A 27,821-nucleotide genomic window follows, 5' to 3' on the forward strand; every position below is an offset into this window, starting at 1 on the left:
ATAAAGAGAGGTTTGGTTGGTTTTACTTGATAGAAAATAAATGCATTCCTTGGTCAAAGAAGCATGCCACTATCACATATATATATATATATATATATATATATATTAGCGTGCGACAATTCCTGACATTAATATGAATTCATTGACCACATAATAGCAATCCATCTTGACTACGATGAATTCCACAACAAATTACTTCACAATTGAGAAAGGAAAGAACACTTTTATTGGGGTTGTGACGATGAAATTTTGCTTTGCTAATCTATGCTGATCCCCAGGAAGCAGTTTTGTATTTGAAGGCCGAGTATCATTGGGAGAGCCTTTCTTTTCCCACTTGGCAACACCGACATTTTTTGTCACATTTCATCCCACGCTCCCCCAAAAGAAAAGAGAATTATAAACGTCGCTGAGAAATGAGAACTTTGACCTACTTTTTTAAAAATTACTACATGCTTTTCAACTTTCGTTTATGACACGCAAACCACTTTAAAACTTAGGAGAATCTGACACTATTTATATGTCGAAATGTGTCGAATGTTACCCGGCGGGTAAAAAGAATACTTTTGCAAGTCCAGGAAAAAAAGAGTATGTATTAACCCGCTGAGTGAACAGTAATCAATTAAAACATACAATACTAAAAATAAAGAATACCCATGACAGAAAAATTTTAGCCGACTGGTAGTACATAAACTAATATACAAGATTATAGAATTACCAGTCGAAAAGAAAAGCAGAAGAAAGACCAGAACACAAATTTTAAATGACGGCATAATTAACTGCTTCCTTATTTCTCTGATATTTTTCCTTCTTTAATCATTCTGTTCCTCTGCTTCAAACGGTCAACATTAGCTTGTTTCTTCTCTTTGCCCCTCTGCAAGACCGTTATATACATGAATCAAGACAAAGAAACTCTCATAATGCACAAAACGGCGAGCACATTCTAAGATGTGGCAATATAAAATGTACAAACAACAAGTTACAAGATGTGGCTGAGGTTATAAAATGCACAAAACTCTCATAATGCTAAATTACAGATAACAGAACTTGAAACTATGAGAGCAAAGAAAACATTACCTTCATAGCATCTAGTAGCTTCCTCTTTTTACGAGGCATGAGAACATCGGACATGCTGCCTGCGTCCTTGGAAATTTGACTTATATCTGGAAGAGAATCTCCTCCGGTATCAATGTCCTCAGAAACACTATCCTTATTCACATCGGAAGCAGCAGAAATTTGGCTACTTCCAACTTCTTTTTTCAGTTCATCATGATACTGCTTCTGAAGAATTGACATCTGCACCAACCAACCAAATTCTGTTAAGCAGGAGAAAATGTGTAGTAGAAATGAAAAATCAGCTGAAAACTATTAGATATAGGTATCTAGAATTAAAACATCACTAAGCAAGTTTAAAATGCCACTGCTCTTCTAGGAGAGGCAACATGAAAATCAGTTCGTATTTCAAGCAAATGCAGCTCCAGAGTTTTTCATTACACTACCAGGGATAATCTTTTTTTTTTTTAAGGCAAATCAAACCACTTATCTTCTTCTTCATCCCTCATCTAAATTGTACCTTGCGCTTTTTCTCGGCAGCTTCAATAGCTTCAGCACGTTCCACAAGTAAATTTTGAGGGTCCTCCAAATCCTCTTTGCCCACCCCTGGCATTGGAAGCACTTCTTGTCTTGCAGCTGCCTGTAGACGCTTGATAGTCTCTGCATATTCAGGAACATATCCTTCGGCCTCATTATCAACAAAAGGTGACAAGTGTGGTGGAGAAATCCTGTTGACAATGTTATGCGTCCATTACAATATTTAGTTGACTTTTATTGCTAGCAAATAAAAAATAGAAACCTAAGGCAAATCCACACTATCTTAAAGCTTACCTTCCCACGATATATTCATCAACTGGTAAAAGGATGCATGCATTAATACAATCATAAATCCACTGTGGCTGAACATATTCTCGGGAAAGGAATTTGTGGCCCTGAGTGGGACGGTCAACAATCTACACAAGCATATGATGATATGAGCATAAATGCAAGAACATATGTCACGAGGAACGTAAAACTAAAAGAATGATTCACTGTATGTGAAAGAACACCCACCCTAAGCACAAGATTTCCATGACTAACACTAGATATGTTACGCGGCGCCTTCCTGAAGTTCCTTGGAAGGGCGACGTAAGGCTAAGCAACCGATGTCAGTGCGGTTGCTATGCGCCAACTGAGGTCCTCGCCGTACGCTAGACTAGATTGTCAGTGCCGTACGGGAAAACCAATGTAGTGAGCAATTGAGCAGCGGAAAATGAGCAACTGATGATGAAAGCTGATGATTGTATTGATGATGATGATGAAAGTTATTACAAGATGCAATGCGGTGTCGGGGGGAGAGACACCAGTACAGAGAATTGTTTGAATGCTTGAATGTTTGAATGCTTTGGTCCCCCTTAATAATGCTTAAAAAATATAAACCAAACTTACATGAGTTGACCTAAGAAAGCTGTAGAAGCACACTGAAAATGAATGAAGTAAAACTACTCTATAATTACAATGAAAAGGACTTAGTCTTCTATGAAAGCAAGTTCGATGGCAGCAACTTTGTCTTGAGCAGCAGGGTCTGCGCGCATTGCTGTGGGCGCGCGTTGCACTATTTGGATCTGCCAGCGGCTGGGCGCTGGTGCTTGGCATTGGGTCTGCGCGCGGGACACTGTCTGGGTGTGCGGCGCTGATGGCAACATGATGATTTGTGCGCGCGGCATTGTCGGTGCGCGCGGCACTGATGGCATTGGCCAGCCGCTGGGCTCTGGCATTGATTATCGGTGGGGCGACAAAGGCGCATGCTCGCTTGTCACTTGGCGCCTTCCTGAAGTTCCTTGGAAGGGCGACGTAAGGCTAAGCAACCGATGTCAATGCGGTTGCTATGCGCCAACTGAGGTCCTCGCCATACGCTAGACTAGATTGTCAGTGCCGTACGGGAAAACCAATGTAGTGAGCAATTGAGCAGCGAAAAATGAGCAACTGATGATGAAAGCTGATGATTGTATTGATGATAATGATGAAAGCTATTACAAGATGCAATGCGGTGTCGGGGGGGAGAGACACCAGTACAGAGAATTGTTTGAATGCTTGAATGTTTGAATGCTTTGGTCCCCCTTAATAATGCTTAAAAAAATAAACCAAAGTTACATGAGTTGACCTAAGAAAGCTGTAGAAGCACACTGAAAATGAATGAAGTAAAACTACTCTATAATTACAATGAAAAGGACTTAGTCTTCTATGGAAGCAAGTTCGATGGCAGCAACTTTGTCTTGAGCAGCAGGGTCTGCGCGCGCATTGCTGTGGGCGCGCGCGGCACTATTTGGATCTGCCAGCGGCTGGGCGCTGGTGCTTGGCATTGGGTCTGCGCGCGGGGCACTGTCTGGGTGTGCGGCGCTGATGGCAACATGATGATTTGTGCGCGCGGCATTGTCGGTGCGCGCGGCACTGATGGCATTGGCCAGCCGCTGGGCGCTGGCATTGATTATCGGTGGGGCGACAGAGGCGCATGCTCGCTTGTCACTTGGCGCTGCCGAGACCACGGGGCCGACCGTGGCGCTAGGCGTTGGGAGGCTTGCCGGGACGCCACGGGGCGCGTCCAAGGGGTCATGGGTCGATGATGGAAAGCAGCCCATGACATTCTCCCCCACCTGAGTTGGCGACGTCCTCGGAGCCTTACCTGCAGGATGATGATGATTGGTCAGGCTCTTGATGGCTGGGAGGTCTGTTCCCCTCGGTACTGTGAGATGTCTTTCTGAATGATCTTCCATGCATTTCTGAAATGGCCTGAGGCGGCTGACATGGAAAGACTGGATGGATTTTCCAACAGGCTGGTATGTGGATTTCCCGATGCGCCTTTCAATGGAAAAAGGCCCGATGTAGCTTGGCAATAGGCGAGGATCTTGGGTCTTCTTTGCAAACAAGTTCTGCCTCGGGGTTCTTACCATCACTTTGTCCCCTGATTGATGTTGGGCAAAGCGACGGTTTTGTTCGGCATGCCTCGTTGCCCTGTCTTGGGCATTGACAAGATAGCTCCGCACTATCTTCAAAGTTTGTTCCCATTTTGTAGAGAAACTGGCAGCTCGATGAGATGATAGTATGTTTGGTGCATTCACATTATGTGGGAGTAGCGGTTGCTGTCCGGTAACAATTTCAAAAGCGTTTTTGTTTGTACGGGCGCACTTTTGTGAATTGAAACACAGCTGAGCAGCATCCAGAAGCTTCACCCAATGTGTTTGTGACCCGCTAGCAAATTGGCGGAGATATTCCTCCTGCATGTCATTGAACCGGTCTGTTTGATCATGTGTTTGCTGATGATGATGGCTTGAGTTGTAACTCAATTTGGATCCGAGGCAACTGAAGAGTTGGGTCCAAAACTTGCTAGTGAAGCGTGGGTCGCAGTCACTGGTGATGTTGTTGGGCATACCCCAATGTTTGACAACATGGGAGAAGAAGAGTCGAGCTGTTTCTTCTGCCGACATGTTCTGTGGGGCTGCGATGAAGGTAGCATACTTGGAAAACTGGTCTACTACCACCATGATGGTTGCATGATTTCCGACCTTGGGTAATCCTGTGATGAAATTCAGGGAAATGCTTTCCCAAGGTCTCTGTGGGACAGGTAGCGGCTCCAAGAGTCCCGCTTGTGCTGGGTGATCCGACTTGTCCTTTGGGAATGCTTGACAAGTCTTCACACAATGAGGGGCGCCATGAGCTGTTGGACCCCGATGATGTGATGCATGTTTGATGATGTTGAGGGCAGCCGGAACTGTGGGTTCAGGTCTGTTGGTTCCCTCCTTAAACTGCATGGTCGTGATGTTTCCGGCGGCCATCTTCTTGGATATGCACGGTATAGTGTGGGGTTTGGCCCCGTTGTCTCCCATCATTAGGAGCATGTTGGCATATGGTACCGGGATGGTGTTGGTCTGCCTGAGGAATTCCAATCCCACTATCAGTTCGAAGTCATCGATGATAGCTATGCGTAGGTCCAATATTCCCTTGTATGGGCCAAGCTGGATTGGCGTTTCTTTGGTTATTCCACTCACTTGCTGAGATGGAGAGTTGATAGCCTTGACACGACCCTTGCATTTTTGCACTACTAGACCGAGGCGTTGCACCTGAGTTGAGGCCAGGTAGTTGTGGCTAGCACCCGTGTCTATCAATGCCCGAATAGGTCTGCCGTTTACTTTCATGTCAACGAACATTAAAGTCCTCTTTTGTGATGTGAGAGGCCTCTCGTCCGCCTTTCCTTTCCCTTTCTTGTCGATTGAGAATGCCTTCTTCTTGGGGTTGCCAGCACTGGTTCCCGCCAAGGTATCATGAATGGAGCCGACAAATGCGTTGAAGGCACCTACTGGATCGGTGTCGTCTGAGTCGTCGACATCTGACTCGTCATCGTCAACAGTTTGTTGAGCATTGACTTGTGTATTGGGGCATTGATTGTTTCAATGTTCCCCGCCGCAATGACGGCATTCTGATGGGGGCTTTCTCCCCTGATGGTTGTTGACTGATGCAGTAGTGTTACTGCTTGAGGAAGGAGTCTTGGATTTGGATGTACCTCGATCTCCTCCGTTTCTGTTGGGGCCACCGTTGCTAGGTTGGCTCCCGTTGTATCCCCCTCGGACAGGCGGCTGGGGCCTATCCTTCTGAGTTTCCAACTGGTAATCCCCAAGGCACTCAGCAGCTTGAATGGCCTTGGGCAGGGTATCTACCCGTTGTCTTTGCAGCTCCATACGAGCATGAGGTTTCAAACCTTCTATGAATGCGAACAGTTTGTCTTTGTCCCCCATATCCCGTATGTTTAGCATGAGTGCGGAGAATTCACACACGTAGTCCCGCACCGACCTGGTGTGGCGGAGTTCACGCAACTTTCTCCGTGCATTGTATTCCACATTTTCGGGGAAGAACTGCAGGCGTATGGCGGCCTTCAGTTCTGCCCATGTCTGGAGAGTATCTTCACCGGCCCTGATGGCTTCGTATTTGACTCGCCACCAGAGTTTTGCATCGCCTTGAAGATACATGGCAGCAGTTGCTACCTTTTTGGATTCTTCCAAATGTCCAATGGCATCGAAGTATTGTTCGATGTCGAAGATGAAGTTTTCCACTTCTTTAGCGTCCCGGGCTCCGTTGTATGGCTTGGGCTCCGGAATTTTCAGCTTTTGTGGCATGGGGGCAATGTTCATGGCACCCCTGATGTGGTTTTCGCCTCCTTTGAGCAGGCTTTGAAGGGCAGCATTGACAACATTGAGCTGGCCTGTCAAGTTGTCTATGGTTTGCTGCATGACTGTCAGTCTGTCTGCCTCTAGTTCTCGATGGGCTAAATCCTCAGCACGCTCCTGTTGGAGGTCCTCGAATTGGCCATGAATTTTGGTTGCCTCGACGGCAGCCGTTTGCCGGTCTTCCTCAGAGTCTTGACTAATGTTTGCTATGTCAACTTCGGCCTGCCGCATTCTGCGGTCCAGGTCGTCCAACCTTTGCACTAGGCTGGTTTTTAGATCAGGCAACGTATGCACGATGGGTCGTAATGCGTCAATCGTCTCTTCTAGGGTCGTAATGCGTCAATCATCTCTTCTAGGGTCGTGATGCGATCCCCGTGATTCACCATGGTCAGAAATGGTGATGATGATGCCAATGAGTTCCTCGTCCGATGTCGAGCCTAGGCTCTGATACCAACTGTTACGCGGCGCCTTCCTGAAGTTCCTTGGAAGGGCGACGTAAGGCTAAGCAACCGATGTCAGTGCGGTTGCTATGCGCCAACTGAGGTCCTCGCCATACGCTAGACTAGATTGTCAGTGCCATACGGGAAAACCAATGTCGTGAGCAATTGAGCAGCGGAAAATGAGCAACTGATGATGAAAGTTGATGATTGTATTGATGATGATGATGAAAGCTATTACAAGATGCAATGCGGTGTCGGGGGGGAGAGACACTGTACTGAGAATTGTTTGAATGCTTGAATGTTTGAATGCTTTGGTCCCCTTAATAATGCTTAAAAAAATAAACCAAAGTTACATGAGTTGACCTAAGAAAGCTGTAGAAGCACACTGAAAATGAATGAAGTAAAACTACTCTATAATTACAATGAAAAGGACTTAGTCTTCTATGAAAGCAAGTTCGATGGCAGCAACTTTATCTTGAGCAGCAGGGTCTGCGCGAGCATTGCTGTAGGCGCGCGCGGCACTATTTGAATCTGCCAGCGGCTGGGCGCTGGTGCTTGGCATTGGGTCTGCGCGCGGGGTACTGTCTGGGTGTGCGGCGCTGATGGCAACATGATGATTTGTGCGCGCGGCATTGTCGGTGCGCGCAGCACTGATGGCATTGGCCAGCCGCTGGGCGGTGGCATTGATTATCGGTGGGGCGACAAAGGCGCATGCTCGCTTGTCACTTGGCGCTGCCGAGACCACGGGGCCGACCGTGGCGCTAGGCGTTGGGAGGCTTGCCGGGACACCACGGGGCGCGTTTAAGGGGTCATGGGTCGATGATGGAAAATCAGCTGAAAACTATTAGATATAGGTATCTAGAATTAAAACATCACTAAGCAAGTTTAAAATGCCACTGCTCTTCTAGGAGAGGCAACATGAAAATTAGTTCGTATTTCAAGCAAATGCAGCTCCAGAGTTTTTCATTACACTACCAGGGATAATCTTTTTTTTTTTTTAAGGCAAATCAAACCACTTATCTTCTTCTTCATCCCTCAACTAAATTGTACCTTGCGCTTTTTCTCGGCAGCTTCAATAGCTTCAGCACATTCCACAAGTAAATTTTGAGGGTCCTCCAAATCCTCTTTGCCCACCCCTGGCATTGGAAGCACTTCTTGTCTTGCAGCTGCCTGTAGACGCTTGATAGTCTCTGCATATTCAGGAACATATCCTTCGGCCTCATTATCAACAAAAGGTGACAAGTGTGGTGGAGAAATCCTGTTGACAATGTTATGCGTCCATTACAATATTTAGTTGACTTTTATTGCTAGCAAATAAATAATAGAAACCTAAGGCAAATCCACACTATCTTAAAGCTTACCTTCCCACGATATATTCATCAACTGGTAAAAGGATGCGTGCATTAATACAATCATAAATCCACTGTGGCTGAACATATTCTCGGGAAAGGAATTTGTGGCCCTGAGTGGGGCGGTCAACAATCTACACAAGCATATGATGATATGAGCATAAATGCAAGAACATATGTCACGAGGAATGTAAAACTAAAAGAATGATTCACTGTATGTGAAAGAACACCCACCCTAAGCACAAGATTTCCATGACTAACACTAGATATTACGCAACTGTATGTCTTCCCCTAACATTTAGATGCTGGACATCCTAACCACGCTTTTGATCAGGAACATCCTAACAACACTAACTTATCTCATTTTATTCAAGAATCTGTGATTTATAATAAAATGTTTTCGCACCAACTTTTTTCATATGGTTAATAATACCTTGTTTTAAAAAAATGATGCAGAATATACAAGAGAAAAGCAGCATGTAATAGTCGCAGCTTCTGTAACCTATTAGCAGCTATAATACCGTTCCTGCACAATTGAGCTTGACACATGCGGGGTTTAATTTTTCTCACATAAAACCAAAATACAGCAACAAGGTGACATAGAAAGTCCAATATACAATTAGAATCTCAAAAATGACCACCAATTTTTTATTTCAGTCTAGTACTTCAATCAATCAACTATATCTCGATATTAAATATACAATGAACTTTACTAACTAATACTTTAACGAACAATTATTTCTTATAAACTGCATTTACACTCCCAGATAAACCAGCACATGGCGAAATGAGTATACACTAGGTACTATTAGGATTTATCCTAAACGGAAGAGGTTAAAAGTGTATTGTACTAGCACTTCTTCAATATCAAATAGAATGGCACGTAGTCCATTTTGGGCACTACTAATAAAATGTCAGATATACATACATAGTATATGCCGACAACTTTTTTCACTTAATAAGTGAAGGGGAGAGGGAAGCGAGGCTTAGCGAGCTTTATAAGGCGTCGCGACCACTACATAAGATGCAGGCAGGTCGTGTGCCTAATGAGTGGACCAATTCCTCTACTCGTTACTTTCCCTTCTCTTTCTTTCACCATTCCACCTAGGTCCCGGTGGCATCTTCACTCTCGGAGAGAGTAGAAGCACCTCATACAGATATAATATACATGCATGTGTACACACACATGCATCATCATCATCATCTTACATAGGACCCATTTGCATGACCATAAAATGCAACTTACTAAATATTTGCTAAGTCAATGTTTTCCTATTATGAAGTGTGCCAAGCAGAACCACAACACTGGCTTTGGAAGCACAAGTCCAAATTATGTTATTATCAAATGGTAACATTTTTCTTTTTTGTAAATTCTACAATATGAGGAAGAGATGGAAGAAACCAGCAAATGAGAAGTTATTTTTCTACACGTGAAAACATTAAAGGAAGGCTTCGAGCAAATTAGTAAAATACATCATTTTAGAAGATTTTGAAATTAAAAACAGAAAACATTATTTATGGCTGAAAACACATGGAGAAGTATATATCACATATATAGTTTCACAAGACACATGTTAAAGCAAAATTTCAATAACTGTTTTGAGACTAGGTTTATTGCTATTAAATTTCAATTTTGTAATCTTACCTGATGAGTAATACTCTGGTCAGTCTCTTTAAATGGTGCCCCTTCTCCATCCATCCCAAGAAACGATACCACCAAAAGCATGGATAACAAGCAACAGTGACTCTCTCGGAACCTAAGCATGAGAGGTAAAAGCAACATGATAAATGAGAAGAGGAAAAAAAAAGGAAAAGGATACGCATAGAAGCTACAGATTCTGAGGTTTATTCTTCCATGAAAAATGAAATGCCAAAACTTGAAAGAATAAATGAATATGAATAAGATGAAGAGCAACATAACGAGGAATTAAATCCAAAACAAGAGATGAAAAAATCAATAATAGTAGGCATAGCAACCAGAAATTGCTCAAAATAGCTACACGGATCCCTCATGGTCTACAGCCGACACAGCCAAGCACCTCCACAAAATAAACTATAGGGCTATGTTAGAAATGAAAATACCATAACCAATCCGAAAATAACGTCGCAGACAATAAAAGGTTTTAAAGTTCCTTGATGACACAAATAAACTATTGTCCTTTTATGGGATTAAATGCATGTCTCTACTATTATCCTAATGAATTTCATCCCAGTAACAATTCTACTTTGAACTTATGCTCCTATGCTATAACAGTACGACAAACCACCACACTCCTTTTTTCCTGCTACGGTTGGAAATGAAAGATTATAGCAGAAAAAGATGGAGGCAAAGAAAAAATTAATTTCTTGTCAATATAAGATTCTTCATATATATTATTAAAAGGAAAAAATAAGTTTCTTCATATTAGAAAAACCACCATTTCAAATATATTATTCCAATTTAAGAGAAAACATCTCCAACCTCACGACTCAAGAAGAACTTGATATCCTTGAAAAGTGCTTTGCATTCCCTGGTTTCGGAATCATCTTCATCACTTTCTGCAGCATTTTGAACAAGGTGCATTATTGCACCTGGTTCATTGGAAGGAAGCTGTTGTTGAAGTTGAGCCAGTCTAAGTTCAGATTCATCATAATTTGTCCCCTCTCTCAGGTCCTTACTCACATCAGATTCAGAGACACTAGCAGCTTTTGACTCTGTCATGGAGGCTCTGTTAACGAAGTACCTAGATAATGCATCAAGATCTGCAAAATTGCGATAATCTTGTTAACCAGCTGATAAAAAATCAAGTAAAAAAGACAAGATGAAATCTTACCGGCAGCTAAAGCTTCAAGCCGAGAATCAAGAATGGGAGGATATTTCACATTAATTGAATGGTAAAGCTTGAAATTAACAAAAGCTAGGAGTGTCTGCATTCGAAAATTTTAACATCTCAAACTTGACAACAATCATATAATAATGTATTGGAGAAATCAACTCAGAGGCAAGAAAATACTCTCTTCAAATTCAACAAATATGCATACAGCTCTTCATTGAAAAGGTAAGTATTAAGAATATGCATACAACTCTACCCATGTAAATCTATGAAAGACAGAGACAGAAGCAAGCAAAATTTTCTCCCTTTCCAAATTCAACAGAGAAGCATACAACTTTACTAATGTAAATTACAATCTAGACAATCCACTTCAACTAACTAGTGTTTGTACACAATTGCAAGAGAATGGGCAAGAGACCATGGTATAACTGTACACACAGAGGTTACTTTTTCTGTTTCAATCTAACATCCTAGCCAAGTTTGCTTTGGGAAGGTGCACAGTTAAAAAGATGGCTCACCAACGCAAATTCCTATTTTACTTATCTCTCCAGTACAAGTTGCTGACTCAAGAAAATGATCAAGACTTCTACTACAAAGGGTTTTAAGTTGAATTACTCTTACAAGCAACAAAAATACCTCAAATAGCAATTCAAAATAATGATGTATACAAATGTTACTGGCCTCATAAAATTCTAAGAAAGTCAGCATGATGTTGTAGTCAACGTCAGCAGGAAGTACTTGTTGCAATGCATGTGGAGTTAACCAAGTGATTTTTTGCCCATCTATTTCTGCCTGCAGAGATCCATTAGTAAATCAAGCTAAGCAAAATATACCACCAGGTTTGTGGGAATTACACGAACTACAAAGTCATAATACCTGGTAATATATTCCTTTCACTGATATAAATGTTTTCCGTAGTTTGTGGGTGCGCGAAATATAGGCCTGCCATTCATGGCTCAATCTAATCCATGAAGAGTAAGTTTGATAAGCATGCATATAGGTAAATAAATAACACTGTCAAAGAGCCTTTCACCTTCGACGGTTATGGACACGGTTTACCGGTATCTTCTCTCTTTCTACAGCAGGCAATGCAGCAAACAAGTGCACCATACTAAGGCAGTCATCCAAATCTCTAAGTGCATCAATGAATTTAGGGTACCTAGCAATCATGATAAACAAGAGTAGTTAAAGTACCCAACATGCTGCTGACTCACTTGAAAAACAATAATGTCTATGATTGCATACACTAACCTTTCTCGAATAAGCATGTCAAGGGTATAAGTGGATTTTCGAGTTAACAGGCATTCAGCAAGATCCCGATTTTTCTTTGAGACTGCTTTTTTAATCTTCTTCTCGTATGCTCGCATTTCTCTGAACTTCTCTAGTAAGGGCTCATGTTTGAGGAACAAAATATCTTTCGTGTGATAGTAGGTACGGTGGTTTCCCTTAACCTTCTTCTTTGGTTCACGGGGGAAAATACCTTTCAGGATGCATAGCTTCCTGTGTCCACAGAGAAAACAACAAAAGTTAGTAATGATCTTCCATAAAGGCTAGGCATAATAGAGCAGACTCATATAACATACTCCAACGTGTTCAGAATTGAAGTATAGTTTATTTAGTCTTCCTTAAATCCCTACCATGCAAATTAAAGTCTGAAAATTTTGACATTGACTGCATAGTAATAAAGACACCAAAAGGCTTATACCTCAAAAGAAAAACACAAAGTTGCAATTCTTGAACCCCTTTTCCACTCAACAGCTAATATATAACCCAAAAAATTGGTTTTCCCTATTTGCACGGTATAATTTCTCAACAAAAGGGCTCCACCACTGAATACAACCAATAGCCCAAAATCAACAGATACACCACAAAATCATTTTTTTTAATACAAGAGCATTCTAACTGTATACGGTTGAAACCAATTTCGGCATTCGTACGACTGGTCGAGATGAGAACATAATGGACCGAAGAGAGTCTTCATAATATCGAGATGAGATCCGAAGAAGGCACAAACAAGCTTCGAGTTTCAGGGACAGATCAAATACCGAGCTCGAAGTCATTATCGAGCTCGAATCCAAATCGAACTATGATAAAAAGCGATGGAATCGAGCTTAAGAGCCAGAGGCCAACCAATACCGGACCCCGAGTTAATATCGAGCTCGAGCCCACATCGAGCTCTAAGCCTGGAAACCGACAGATACCAAGTCCGATCAAGATCGAGCCAAGAGACAAGAGTCGTTACAGCCGCACTAAGAAAGGGAATCTCAACGGAAATTAGGGAAAAGCTGGTTTATCATGGGTTCCCACTATGTATTTTTTATTATATCCAAAGTAGGATCTCTCCACTATAAGAGGGATGGTTATTATTCCTGTAAAGGGATGAAGTCATTCATACATGGTAACACAGATACAATACACTCCCATATTGAAGAATTATCCTTTTTAGCTTTATAAATTGATTCATCTTGCTTAAGTCCATAAAACGTCCTCCATTCAACTTTGCTTGTATTTCAGTCTTCACAGTCAATATAAACATATACATTTTTCCCTTTACGATTTGTGACAAGTTGTACCACGTGCCCTTAGAACTACGTACAAATTCTAACTCTATCCGTTTTTCGGGTAAACACTAACAAAGAACCAAAAAGGTTTCTTCCCATTGCTTATTCCACATGTTAATAATATAAGCTACAGCCAAAAAGGGAATAAGAATAGACAAAAAAAATAAATAGAGAGAAAAGGGAAAAACCTGAACAGTGATAAACTGACTTGAAGATATTTCACAGCTTGTGATTTTGTAATATATCTTGCTGCATTTCCTTCCTTTTTCTTGCCCTGAAAACAATAAACAATTTGCATCAAATTTTTTTTAGTAACCGAGAAATCCCCAAGGCCAGTGGGGCATGGTTCGAATGAGCACGCCACTATATGCTTCTACACTTAAATGCCAGGGTTTTGTTTGCGGCAGAGCTCGAACCTATGATGTGGGTCTAACCCACCCATCACAAGCTGCGGGACCAAAGCCCTAGGGGAAAATTGCATCAAAATTGAAAAGGCGAAACATAACTAAACAACACTAAAAGAAAATGCTAGAAACTTACAGCAGGCCTGTAATGCTTCGGCATAGCTACAGAATCAAAATGTTCCTGCAAAAACTCACGTTAGAGGCTATATATGCGTTTAACATACAAGGGCAGCTCTCGATGATTTTGAGGAACAGTTTTCCATGTTTTTGACATTTTTGTATGGATTTGAAGTTAAAAATAGATTGAGACGATAAGATTTGGTGTTTTGAGCTTTGGAGATTAGAAATTTGAAAGTCAAAGTTCAAAATCGTGGAGAGAGGGCTTATTTATAAATTTCGATGGTTCAAAATTGGCGGCCCATTGACTAACGTGTATTTAATACCTTGGTAACTATACAGACGGGACGTTTCATTCACTTTCGTCGCTTACGTCACAAGGATGATGAAAATCGATGGCTCAAATCGTTTCTTATCATTACACACCAAAAAATAAGAGGACTATCTGTATACGGTTAAAACCGGGCCCATTCGATTTTACTATTTGACCGAGACCGGGAGTTTACATCGAAGGACGGCCTCGTAACGGAATAGGCCATATCACGAGATTAAGGTACCGAGTTCAGAACCGGGGTACCTGTCGAGATCGAGGCTAGTAGCGATCGAAACCAAATGAGACAGACATCGAGCAAGATCGAAGATAGTATAATAACAGAAAGGCGAGATACCCGTGGCTGGTCGAGGACCATGACGTAAGTTTCGGTGACTGGTCGAGGATCATGGCGTAAATCTTAGAACGGATCAAATTAGAAAAGGTTAATCAGCTAATCATGGGGTTTCCTTCTGTAATTAAAATTGTACCATAAGTGAAAATTCCTCTACTATATAAAAGGGGTTCTAATCATTTGTAACATACTGTTGACAGGCATAAAAGCAATACAATTCTCTTTCTCGTTCGCATTATTGTTCATCAGTTTATTACACTTTAATTGTTCTTACATCAATCAGTTCGAGGGTGTCCAAACTTGAGGGCTGAGTTCCATTCTAACATCGGTTTGCTTTACTTTATTGTTAATTTCTATTATTCATCCTCACATTTATCAAGTAGTATTAGGTGAAATCACGTGTTCTTAAAACCACATTATAAGATTAATTGTTATCCAATTTCAAGGGTAAACAGTCTGGCGCCCACCGTGGGGCTGAGGATAATACCGATTGCTTAATACTGATTATGATAACACACACTGCTTTACACTTGTTCTCGTAAGAATTTTTCTTTTCAGGATAAACATATCAAACTCATAAGCAACGCCTATACATGGTGACAACGGTCTCGGATTTCACGGGGAAAATGACAATATAGCCGCCCTTGGGATCGAGGTGCCTCGGGCTAACCTCGAGGGAGCACCAATTACAAATCTAGTCGATGTCAGTTCACATGTCGCCCTTGGCATGTGAATTATCCGTGCAGTTGTGATATGAAATGTGGGCACGAGGTGCTGTGATGAAATGATAATGATATTTGGCACGTGAATTGTCCGTGCAGTTGTGATATGAAATGTAGGCACGAGGTGCTCTGATGAAATGATAATGATATTTGGCACGTGAATTGTCCTTGCAGTTGTGATCTGAAATGAGGACACGAGGTGTCGGGGAAATATTATGATTTAATTATGGGCACAAGGTGCCGTGGAAATATGAAAAATGGGCCGAGACCCGTGTTTAAGAAAAATATGAAAATGGACTGAGACTCGTATTTTTATGATTTTGAAATGAGGTGTCACGTGGTGACTCTTTAATCGAAAGAATTATATTCAAAATATTTATTTGAAGGGATTTTTATTCAAGAAGAATTATATGAAAGAATTATATTTGAAAGATATTTATTCAACGAAATTATATTTGAAAAAAAGTTTTATTCGTAAGAATTATATGTGAAAGATATCTAATGGAAGAACTTGATTTAACTGGGTGTAATTGTATTTATCAATTGTTGAGCGATATTAAATGGTGATTTTATTGTCTTACTGTGCATATCATTGGTTATTTTATGTTGCCTTAATGTTATTTGTTTCATATTATTTTGTATATTATATTGCACAGGTTATTAGACTAGTGAGTAGATTGATTGTACCTTGTCTCTACTCCATTGAGATTAGTCTTGATACTTATTGGGTACTCATTAGAGATTTTATATTGCACAGGTTATTAGACTAGTGAGTGTCTTGATTGTACCTTGTCTATACTCCATTGAGGTTAGTCTTGATACTTACTGGGTACTCATTAGTCTTGATACCGACCGTGGTGTACTCATACTATACTTCTGTACATTTTTGTGCAGAGCCAGGTATTGGAGATATCGAACTTGAGTAGAGTTAAAGCGGATTCGTAAGGATTCAAGGTAGAGTTGCTTGGTCGTCGCAGTCCCTTGTGGTCTTTTCATTTCATTGTACTGTTAATTTGTAATCAAACAATATTGCATATTCGGTCCTCGTGATCATTCCATGTATTCAGTTAGAGTTCGTGACTCACTACTACCAGTCTTGGGAGGTTGTATATTCATATTTATTCCGCTGTTAGTTTTGGTTACTTATTAATTTTAAAAAAAGGCTTCAAAATGTAATTGAAATCGGCTTACCTAGTCTTAGAGACTAGGTGCCATCACGACGCCTGTGGTGGGATTTTGGGCCGTGACAGCATGGGAGCTATATTTCCGAACTGGTCTGCAACCAAGGGTTGATTTTGCACAATTTTCCGACCCATCTCCTATCCATAGATAATCGGTGCATCTCTAATGGTTGCTTTCGCAGCATCCCGTGCAGCTTTTTCTCGTTGTTGGGCTGCCTTCCTTGCAGCCAAATCTATATTATCATCACCTTTTTCAGCCATAAGTTCTTTGGTTGAGGATTGCCCAACCTTTTCTAACGTCTCGGTGAGATTTCTTTCCTTCCTGAGCTGTCACAGTTATTTTTCTATCTCTGGTTCATATGGTAGAACTTCTTTTGTAGAAGCTCGAGTCATGCACCAATCTAAACCTATAACCTGCGCACATCAACGAACACCAACCGTAAAAAGAGAAAAATAAAATAAAATAAAAAATTCCTGAATTAGCACTACAAACTATTTCAAACACTATTGATTGGCAATCCCCGGCAACGATGCCAAACTTTGACGAGCTCGAAACACACACTTAAATTAAGCTCGCTAATCAAATATAGTAGAGTATAATATCGTATCCACAGAGATTGGATTTAAACAATATTCTCGTAGTTTCTAACTTGATTGCTATCCAGGATGATTAACAATTGAGAGTTTTTTATAATTTCTAACTAAAATTAACTAAGAGTCTAAAGCTATTGACTAATGACAATCGAAGCAAGGAATAAGCAAAGAAGGTTATCAATGGGAGAAGATAGGGTTTTGATAGGATAGGTCCAAGATAATTATTTGGGATCTAACTCTACATAATTCACTTCTAATATTTAAGTGAGTCTCTCGAATTCACTCAATTATTAGTTCACACGTTCAACAGAAACTCTTCTCTCGATTAAGTCTCAACCTCACGAGATGAACCAATTTAAGCATGTGAAGATATGCAAGAATGCGTAGCGGATTGGTCTTTAGGAGAACCTCTCTCTATTATCCTCCTAACTACGTTTAATCAATTATTCAACTAGCCACTTTCGATTACTCAGAAGAATTAATGAATTCAACCAACAATATAATGCAAGGATATCACAAGTTATGCCTCTCTCGATTACGTGAACTAGTGAATATAGATGCAACAATTAAATCATCCAAAAATGCTTCAATACATAAGACTAGAGTTATAATCCACAAACAATCATCAATACACTAAATCCATCAAACCCTAAAGAGAACTACTCCATAATCATGGAAAAATTCATCACAAATATAATTAAAGTATGGAGAAACATATATTCAATCCAAACTAGGGTCTTGAGTGAGGAAGGAATGATGAAATCCTTGTGCTTTTGCTCCTCCAACTCCTCCTTAGCTTCCTTAAGTCTAAAGTATGTCAAAAGTCCAGAAAATAATATTTTTCCAAGTATTTATACCAAGTAGGATCGGGCCCAGACGAAACCACCTTCTCCTAGCCGAAATATGACATTGGCTCTGTAAAAATTACACAGACGCGCTGCATGGGGCGACGCGCCATGCGGGGCATTAGTGGGGGGATCCAGAGATCTCAACATGTGTCAGGCAGCAAGTTTTGTACAGTCGTGGCACGCCACGCGCCGCAGTTGTGAAGTTTTCTCAGAGTACAGATTTTGCTTTTTTTGACGTCTAGACTTGGTCCTCGACCCCCGAATACGATCCGGCTTAATCCCTTGGGCTTTTACTCAGACTTCAAAACTCCAAATAGCTCGAATTAGCTCCATAACATCTACATCACTCGAAATCACTCATACAAGGTATAAAACATGCAATAAGTGTAAAATACTACCAATTAAAGCTCCAACACAAATAAAGTGTAGTGAATTAGAGTGCAATAAGAAACTAAAACACGAGATTATAGCCTACCATCAGGCTCCGCGAATGCGACAACTATATCGTGAACTCGAAGGGCAAAACACCTGCCACCCAGATATATTCCGCGATCGCGATGAACACTAGAACACCAGAAAATCTGAAGCTCTAAACATGAGAGAAATGATCTGAAACTCATCTGAAATACATCTGAGACCCTCAGGACCCCGTCCAATCAAACCAACCAATCCCAAAACATAATATGCACCTACTTGAGGCCTCAAATCATACAAAATAACATCAAAACCACGAATCACACACCAATTCAACCTTAATGAACTATTTCAAAATTCAAACTTCCAAACTTACGCCAAATATGCCTAAACAACTCGGAATGACCTCTGATTTATACACAAGTCATAAATCACCGTACGAACCTATTCCAAGGCTCGAAATCCCAAACAGACATCGATAACCACAAAGTCAACTATGGGTCAAACCTATGAACTTCTAAACCTTCAAACTTTCAACTTTCGCCAATTAGAGCCAAATCATCTAGGAACCTCTAAATCCAAATCTGTACGTATGCCTAAGTCCAAAATCACCATCCGGACCTAACAGAACCATCAGAACTCCGATTCAAGATCAAATACGCAAAAATCAAACTTGGTCAACACTTGTAACTTAAACTTCCAATCTAGAAACTAAGTGTTCCAAATCACTCCGAAATATTTTCGGAACTAAACTAACTATGCACACAATTCATAATACGTCATACGAAGTTACTCGCACCCTTAAACCACCTAAGAGAAATGCAAATGCTCATAATGACCAGTCGGGTCGTTACAATTTTTGTCCGAATTATTATATATTTTAATTAAAATTTTACGTTATTCTCGTTGCAAAGTTTAATTGTAAACTTTTCCAACTAAGTATAAACAAATGTTAAATATTGTTTATGGTTCTATTTGTAGATGCTAAATTGTGAATATGTTCATCTTTTTTCTAGAGGTTGTAAACATGATGGACTTAATTGCTTTATCCAAAATAGAACTAATAATATAATATATAAAGAGCAAAAATTATTTGAGAACTCATAAAAAGAAGATAAGAATTCCTCTGTAAGTGATAGAAGCATGTCGAAATTTAGTTCTACTTTTATTTATTGATCATGGAATTAAAAAGTTAGCTTTAAACAAGTTAGTCTAAACGCACATTCATTACCTAATCTGATATATATTTTAAAATATTGATCAATGGGCACATTAGTTGAATGTGTATTTTATATTACAAACTTTAACACACACATAAAAACTATTAAAATGTGTTTGGTGTATAAAACATTTAAAGTTAAAATTTATAAATAGGTTCATTTTATTCTCAGAGGTTGCAAAGATGGTGGATTTTCTTATCTGCAGTAGAACTAATGATAAAATAAACAGGGTCAAAACTATATTTAAAAGCTCGAGAAAAGAGAAGAAACATCTAGAAGTAACCACTGAAGAGACTTGGCCAGTCTAGTTTTTTTCTGAGCCATCAATAATTGTCAGCTTTTAATAGCGCCGACTAGCCAAAGAGTATACATTTTCTCTTATTGTGAGAAAGCTAGATCAAGATCTAGTTCTATTTTTGCTTATCAATCAAGGATTAAAAAGTTAGTTCTTACAAGGCTAAATGTACATCTATTACTTTTTATACCAACCGAGATATTTTAATTAAATTTCTACATTATGATCATTGTGGAGTTAGTTTGTCAACTAAATACAACGATTATTAAATGTTGTTTTATGGTGCTATCTGAAAATGTTAAAATTGTAAATAGTTTCATCTCATTTCTAGAGATTGCAAACACTATGAATTTACTTTATTCATAATAAATCTAATAATATAATAAATAAAGACCGATACAATATTTGAGAACTCGAGAATAACCATCTATAAGGGAAGAGATCTAGCCTAGTTTTTTACCCTGAACCATCGATAACTGTCGGCTTTTAACAAGTTTGACTAGTCAAAATTTAGTTCTGTTCAGACTTATCAATTAAGGAGTTTGAAAGGTTGCTTTTAAGCTAGTCAGTCTAAACATATATTTATTACTTTTGATCCGAACTATGAAGTTTATGTAACGAACTGATAAGTCGTTTTAGGTATTTTAACCTTATTTTCTATTTTATGCTTTTCATATGTGTATTTGATATTTTCTGACTTGTGGGAATGAGTGGTTTGTTCTCTTGGGGTCCAGGAATGAATTAGAACACTTAGTTTTATTTTGGAACCCTTAAGTTGGAAGATTTGATCAAGGTTTGACTTTTGTATAAACAACCTCGAATAAGTGATTTAATGATTCCAATAGGTCTGTATGATGATTTTAGACTTAGGTATTTGTTCGGAGTTGGATTTTGAGGTTCCTTGAAGATTTTGAGCCTATTTGCGGAAAGTGGGAAATTGGTAGAATTGAAGAGTTCTTAAGTTTGACCGATTGTTAACTTTGATGATAACAGTCTCCGAACGTTGTTTCGGAATTCGGAATGAGTTTGTTTTGTGGTATAAAACTTGTGTGTAAAGTTTGATTGCGATCCGGGTTGGTTAGGCATGAATCAAACGCTTGGTTGGAGGTTTTAGAAGTCCTTGAACTTAAGAGAAGTGCAACTTGAGTTTTGAACTTTTGATGCTTGATTCTTGATTGTAGATGTTATCTTGATGTTTTGAGCTTACGGGTGTGTTCATATGAGGTTTATATACTTGTGTGAATATTTGGAATGGGGCCTCAGTTGAGTTTTGGATTGTTTTCAGATTGTTTTGTAAAGCTAGGATTTGCTGGTGCTATAGTCATTGCATTTGCGATGATCTTCTTTCAAATTAGAGGTATGCATTTGCGGATTGATACTCGCATTAGCGATAGGGGTCTGGGGAGGCCAGCTTTGCAATTACGAAGCTGGCGTCACATTTGCAATCATCACATTTGTGAGGGATGTGTCGCATTTGCAGGGTGTCACGACCCAAAACTACGTGACCGACACACTACCCGACCCGAGCGAACCAAACTATATGATGCACCCAAATCATATGCATGAAAATCAATTTAAATGCGGAAGCTCCTTCAAGATCATATATATATTTTAAAGTTAAATGATAAAATATTTTCCAATTCAAAATCGCACATGACGCCTTTCATGATAATAACAATGAGACTAAGTAAAATAAATATATTTTCTTGTATGTCGTGTACAACCCCATTACTACAACTTTTCACAACTATCTATGGAGCCTCTATACCAAAAAATATAATTAAACACTTGAGCTAATACCTAACTAGCGTAAATTAAGAAAACAACATGATAGCTACCGCGAAATAGGAGTGGTGCCTCACCATATACCTCAGGAAGAGAGTCATCCTAACCCTGACCGCATGCCACGTATCATACATCATCCTGAAACATGTAAAGTAAGCGGGGCCCTTGAGGGAAGCTCCTAAGGGCTGAGTACACCACAACGGTACTCAATAATTTTCATAGACTCTTTCTAACTTAAGTTCTTGGGACAAACTTTATAAAACTAATGCACCAATATTGGATATAAAACGATAAGAAATTTTATCAATTCATGACCCTTGTCATTTTAAATAAAAGCCAAGTGAAATATAACCCACAATATAAACTTTTAAAATATTTATATCAACCCAAAATTTTGGATAAAATCATACAAAATTATTTTATTTTCTTTAAGTCATTGAAATCACTTTCGGCTCCTTAAGCCTAAACATAAGAAAATCATCTTTACCTTTCACTGGGAGTATTATACCATCACCGACATAAGAAGGTCAACTAGGTTATGTACCTAGCGGCAAGTATCATATACCCTACTTACTCAAGTCGTCTCATCGTAGTGCCATACGAATCGACTCAACCATGCTAATAATAGCACAAAATAGTACCCTCTCGAGGGAGAGCACTTTGCCGCAGTCTATACCACAAAGTGGCCATCTACGCCTACACCGGTACGTGTAGTTTCATGACAACGAACACGATATATCCGAAGCCAACCTCGGTGAACACAAGTAACTCCCAAAATATTTGATTCTTCAAAAATAGATTCATAGAATAGTAGCCTCAAAGGATCTATTTTTATCAAATCATAACATTAATAGAAAATCTAAACCATTTGAACAAAAATAAAATAAACAACCTTTTACATGTTAAAGCCTTTAGCAATTTAACATCAATCTTTTAAAAGATACCACAAGTGCTATTCCACTCATCAATTTTCAAAAGAAATACCTTTCCATGAAAACTTATCTTTAGCACTCAAATATGTATACTCTTATCAATACGTAAGTTTTTATAAAAACTTATAACATTTACCTTGAGTGTCATTTTTCCAACAAGATTAAAATAAAATTTTATAAAACAATATGACACTACATATGGAACATACTGTTTTAGTACATGGAGACAACCGTACTTTTTTGTCCCCACAAACACGAAAGCATATTTGCAAACAACTTAAGCATTAACTCGAAACATGCTTTTAGAGAAAATCCCTCAAGAAGAGTAAGTTTTAATCAACTTACCTCGCTTTCGCTTTATTAACATTCACAAGCTTTCAATCCTCTTCCATCGTTTCAATATTGATTAAAATGCTCAAACATCACCAACAAGTCGATATCTACAATTAGATATCCTAATTACATCAAAATATGACCTAAAATATTGACCAATATTCATTTATGGCTCATAAGTTGACTACTAGCCTCCAACAACTCAAATCGACGGATAGGTTCACTTACTAGCATATTCAGCTCTACTATTCTCAATTAATACCCATTTGAAGTCTTCAATAATACTACATTAATTCTCCAATACTTCCAAATTGCTACTCAACGTCTTCATTAACCAATATTTCCAAAATATTCAATTTGGTTATTACTTAGTTGAAGACTTTCAATTTAGCTAGAAAATGATTCCATAGGTTCATCACATTCTTTAATTTCATTTCAAAGAACGCTCTTTATCTTCTCCATTTTCTCAAAAACACTATTCATGCCACGAACTAGGGTTTGTGAATTCAATTATCCAACCATAACAGCTTGAAACAAATATTATAACTACTCTCACCGACTCATAAGAAATGAGTTTGAAGCATTAGGATTACCTTCTTAAAGCTTTTCCTAAAAAAATCCAATGTTTGGAAAATTTGGTGTTCTTGCACAACTTGAAAGATTTATAGGGATTTCAAAGATTGAATGATGTTAATACTAGTGTTTATAGGATGTTATTAACTTAAAATATCCATAAAAACTCACATTGTATTCTTAAGTTGTCTCAAAGGTCGAATCCACCATGAAAGCACCAAATCCTAGCTCCAAAATACCCTCTAACACGACTTTGTACTTATAGGACCAAATTTAGGGGTTTCAGATGCAGCCCCAGATGCTTCGCATCCCCACTTCACCCCTCTTCGAAGCCCCGATGCGGACCCGGACGCTATGGCAGTACTTTACTACTAGCCTTTGGTAATTTGATCATAACTTCTTGTAGGAATGTCTAAATGACGAACGATTTGATGCGTTAGAAACTAGACTCGAAGGTATTTCATTTGATAGGTTGTCCACCACATAAATCTTTTTATATATATATATATATGCTCGTCCAAAGTTAGGTCTTGTGCATACTCATTTGGAACTATAGTCTATCATGTAATTTCCAACTTGACTTAGACTTAGGGCTCTCTTTAGACCCCACATCACTTATAATATGTCTCGTACACTTATTATAATATCCATCATATTAATAGTCCTCATCTGCACACAAAATAATATAATTAGCACACATCAACTTTCTTAATAGCGCTTAAGCACTTTGAAATTTTTCGGTGCTACACAAGGGGTGTGTCATAATTGCGACTTCTGAGGCTCAGGGGGGCCAATTCGCATTTGCGACATGGGGTTCGCAATTATGAGGTCCACAATTGCGAACAAGATATCGCAATTGAGGCATCTGCAACTTGGTTAATAGCTTGTATTGCAGAACATTCTCTCATATTTTGAACCCTAAACTTGGAGAGGAGCGATTTTGGTTGGGGATTTTCATACAAGACCAAGGGGTAAATGATTTTTTACTCATTTTTTTGTATTATTTCAAAAATCTACATGGTTATTAACACCTAAACACATGGAAATTTTGGATGAAATTTGGGTTTTTACCTACAACTTAAGAGAGTGAAAATTGAGGTTTTGATCTATGATTTGGACTTGGGTTTGGAAACTAAACACATATTTAGACTCGTGGGGTTATGGGTAAATGAGATCTATCCCTAGACTTGGGTTTTGACCATGTGGGCCTAAGGTTGACTTTTTGGTAATTGAATAAAGATTGAAACTTTACTATTTGGAATTGATTCATATAGCTTGTTTGATATTATTGAGTTGTATTTGGCTAGATTCGAGCCGATTGGAGGTGATTTTAAGGGAAAGGTAATTTTGGAATGTTGATTTGGGCTTGTTAAAATAAGTATGTTGCCTAATATTATTGTGAGGGAATAACCCTTAGGATATGACCTTATTTGTGTAATTGAAATATGTGAGAAGTGACGTATATGCAAGGTGACGAATGTATATGTGAGTTCCATATATGATTTTGATCGGATTATACTTTAGGCTTCTATATTTCCTTGTTTGGGTTGTGTGCTTCATATGATTCACGTTTAATCATTTGTCTGTAATGACCTGATCAGTCATTTTGAGCTCTAGAATTCTGTTTGGTGGTTTGAGACCTTGAGTAGCTTCATATGATGCATGATGGCTTGAGTGTATTGTTGATTTGGCTTTCGAGAGGTTCAAGATTTATTTGGGAGAGTGATTCTCAATTTCGAAGCTTTAAGTTGGAAGTGTTGACCAAAAATTGACTTTTGAGTAAATGATCTCATAATTGGGATGTGATGGTTTCGATAGGTTTATATGATAATTTTGGACTTAAGCATATATTCAAATTTGGATTTGGAGGTTCCTAGGAGGTTTTGACTTTATTTGTCAAAAGTTTGCAATTTGAAGGTTTGGAGAGTTCATAGGTTTGACCGGGAGTTGACTTTGGTGTTATCGGACACTGATTTTGGTTTTGAGAACTTGGATATGTTCATTTAGTTGATTGGAACTTGTGTGAACTGTTTGATTGTGATCCAGAATGTTTAAGTGTGATTCAGACGCGTTGTTTGAAACTTAAGAGAATGATTTGATCTTCAATTCTTAGTTTTGATATTATTTATGGTACTTCGTGCCTTTGGATAAGTTTGGATAATGTATTTTTACTTGTTGGTATTACTAGACGGGGGCCCGAGTGGCTCGAGTGTGTTTTTAGTCATTGGTTGAGAGACTAGTTAAGTTAAGAATTTGGAGTTTGACCACGATCAACATCGGGTTAAGATGACATATCTTTGGTATTTTTAGTACGCAAGCAAGTTTATAGCGTGTTTTATGATTGAAATGCATATAAGGTTTGTGTTCAGGAGGTTCCGGATGAGTTTCAGGTGCCAAAACTAAGAGTTTGTAATTGCTGAATTTTTTGGTGCAACAATTCTGAAATTATTAGTTATATCCCTAAGTTCATCCATAATTTTCAGACTTCTTTTGAAGCTTCAAAACAACATATCTCTCTTTCACTTTAAGGCTAAATTGAGTGATTCAAAAGGCTATCTTAGGTGAAATCTCGCATAGATTATGTTGGGATTGTCAAAGATGATTTCAGGATCATCTAGTATCTGATTCGTTCTGGAATAACTACTGTATTTTGTTTTACTTGTTTTGGGATTTTGTGATTTTTTCTTACAAAGTTTTGGAGCTCAGCAAGAGGCGATTCTTTAGGAGATTTTCGTCACTACTTTGTGGATAAAGTAGTTTCTACTTGGATTTAATTGTATATCTTGACTCCCCATGGATTATACACTTAGAACATGTGTTTTATTTTTGTGGTTTTGTCTACAATTTAAGGGAGTATAAATTGAGGATTTGAGAGTCGACTTGGACTCTGTTTTGGAATCTAATCACATATTTGGACTTGTATGGTTATTTGAAGCTTTATTGTTTGGAATTGATTTGTATGGATTTTTTAAAAATATTATTGAATTATATTTGGCTAGATTAGATTCGTTTGGTATTGAATTTGAACGGAAAGGTGGTTCATTGTTGATTTAATGTCACGCCCCAAAAATTCCACCGGAACTGTGACGGCCCCTAACACCGCTTTCTAGGCAAGCCATCAACAAACATGTGGAAATAAACTTAAACAATAATAAGAAATAGTCTTAACAGTCGAATGACAATAAATAACTGAAACCGAATAACAACAATACAACTAAATCCATCACACGCCCTGGTGTCACCGAGCACATGAGTTCTATAGAATAAGTAGATACAAGGTCAGAATCAAATACAATACTATCCGAAAGACTGAAAAGTGTTAACATGAAATAAGGAATGGGACTTCAAGGCCTGCGAATGAAACAATTTTGCTACCTATAGATCTGGCTTAGGGGCAACTACCATGATCAACAATATCTGGATCTGCACACGAAGTGCAGAGTGTAGTATGAGTGTAACCGACCCCATATACTCAATAAGTAACAAGCCTAACCTCGGGCTGAAAGCAGTGACGATTTTGGAAAGGTCCGATGCTCACTTTCCATAGGCAACAATAATAGTAACATCCGAATAATAGCATACGAAAGAAAATATCTCAAATAATAACAAGCTTGTCTTAACATAGTAGGAGGAGAATTTGACATGCTTTTGAAATATAACAGGCAAGGCATCAACTTCAACATGATTCACTTAGACATGTATCTAATAAGATAAAACTGTGATATCAAGCTCTAAACATCAAATAGGGCCATCAAATACCAATTAGAATGAGGGATAATACAACCTTATGCATGCATGTCCATTATACATGCCAAATCAACAATGAATCACAGTTTTAATATCAAGTATACATAATCAGGGCAGATTCATAGTGTCTGGTACAAAGTACCCCTCAATCATACTTTATGTATGCTCACAGTGACTAACTCAAAGCCCATGGATCGTCTCTCACACACGTACATACACTCAACACTATATGGGTGCCTGACACAAGTTCCTGACACAAGTTCCTAGCCCAAGCACATATGGGACCCTGTTCCTGCGCCCATAGTTAATACATGACTCCGGAGGGGTGGGTCCTTCCCCAAGCGCTGATCGGATCTAAGTCAAAGATCAATATCACTTAGCCCAACATGGGGCCTGATGCATGCATCACCTCAATATCAATACCAGTCGCCCAACATTGGGCCTACGCACGCGTCACATCAATATCAACATCCAACACGGCTCTATGTTCCAAGATCAGTTATCAATTCGCTCAAGTCTCCATTAGCCAACCTCTCACAGAAACATAATTCAATATACCACACGTAATATACCAACGTAC

General features: G+C 39.0%; 1 pseudogene; it reads right to left on the reverse strand.

The window, feature by feature from the left end:
* Positions 1 to 568: 568 nt before the first annotated feature.
* LOC104112950 (pescadillo homolog) lies at positions 569 to 14,168 on the reverse strand (annotated as a pseudogene).
* Positions 14,169 to 27,821: the final 13,653 nt, after the last annotated feature.

Source organism: Nicotiana tomentosiformis, chromosome 9 (genome assembly GCF_000390325.3).
Source record: "Nicotiana tomentosiformis chromosome 9, ASM39032v3, whole genome shotgun sequence".
NCBI classification, from domain to species: Eukaryota; Viridiplantae; Streptophyta; class Magnoliopsida; order Solanales; family Solanaceae; genus Nicotiana; species Nicotiana tomentosiformis.